The sequence below is a fragment of the Neovison vison genome, chromosome 8 (genome assembly GCF_020171115.1).
Source record: "Neovison vison isolate M4711 chromosome 8, ASM_NN_V1, whole genome shotgun sequence".
Classification (NCBI taxonomy): Eukaryota; Metazoa; Chordata; class Mammalia; order Carnivora; family Mustelidae; genus Neogale; species Neogale vison.
Window position 1 is genome coordinate 100,755,600 of NC_058098.1, and position 1,424 is coordinate 100,757,023.

A 1,424-nucleotide genomic window follows, 5' to 3' on the forward strand; every position below is an offset into this window, starting at 1 on the left:
GAAGTTTCATAATTCATATACATTATCTAAGTTAATAATAACAACAATCTCATGAGGGAGTTATCTTCATTTCACCAAGAAATGGAGGCTTAGATATGAGAAATAACTTCATCAAGGTCATCTGTGAGTTGCAAATTCAGTATTAGTATCTGTCTTTCATGAAGCCTGCATTCTTTCTTTCTTTCTTTCTTTTTTTCCTTTTTTGGTTATAATGCTTTGTCTTTTTTTAACATAAAGGAACTTGGTGGTAAATATATAGCCATTTGATATTTCTCTAAGAGTTCAAGTTCAGGCTTTCTTATAAAATGTGAACAAAGACCTACACATGTACATGTAACTGTTACCAAAACTAAATTTAGTCACTAAGAGAAGATTCACTATCTAAACTTTCTCTTGTATTTTTTTCACCTTTGCTATAAAGCACTGTAGCATCTGGCTCCTCAAGAAGGTGTGGGTCCTTCCAATATCATTTTTTGTAAGTTTATTGCCATCACTGGAATACCCACGTGAGCCATTTTGAGATATCTGGCATATCTTGGGTCCCTGGCTACACTAAAGCTACTTTCTGATGTTACTTCACTTTCCTGTGGTCCAGAGTCTTATATAGTGTTCTGCTGTGATTGTTCTGAGGTGGTTTCAGAATGTGATTGATTCATTTGTGATATGAGTGTCACTTACAGGAGATACTTCAAATGTGACATCATCTAGGTCTGGAATAGATGACAATTTTGCAACTCAAATACTGAGGGTTGTTTCAATTTGTTAGATATGAACAGAAAGTCCTGCCAGGTTCTCATTAAAAACCACAGAAAAGTGGTTGAGGAACTGTATAGTGTGCACCACAAACTGGGTTAGAAAATGCTACTGGTCTTTTCTGTTGAACAGTGGACACTTTGGTCAGGTCTCTGCCTGACCTCATGAGAAGAAGCCCATCCTCATCCATCTCCTTGGGCGGGAGACCCAGGGCTTACCTATAAACCCCTCATGGATGGGACCACCCAAAGCCTACATTCTTAAATTCTACTTTATATAATGTCTCATAATTTCTTAGGAGGACAGAACAACAGCTGAACCTCCCAGCGAAGATGAGGGAAAAACGATGGAAGTGGAATCTCTAACACTCAACATTCCCTAAGTGAGACCAACTGGTACCATCTAATCAGTCTAAGAACCTTACAGTTTCTACTTCCAAGTATCTATAATCTTTCTGTTCCCAGAAATCCTATATTTGTCCAGACCATTCTGGTGTTTTATAGAAATCACTGAATAGTCTCAGAGAAACTATTCATGCTCCACCTGCCCCCCTACAGGCAACCCAGGTTCAGAGACCAGGATATATGCACTGATTTTTTTAAGTAACAAAAAACTAACTGAAAGTTCCCACAACACCATGGTTGGCTGATTCTTAGTTTCTTTTAATGGAG

At 38.0% G+C, this 1,424-nt stretch overlaps 1 pseudogene; it reads right to left on the bottom strand.

Moving 5' to 3' along the window:
- Positions 1–355: 355 nt before the first annotated feature.
- LOC122915744 lies at positions 356–943 on the bottom strand (annotated as a pseudogene).
- Between the last annotated feature and the right edge of the window lie 481 nt (positions 944–1,424).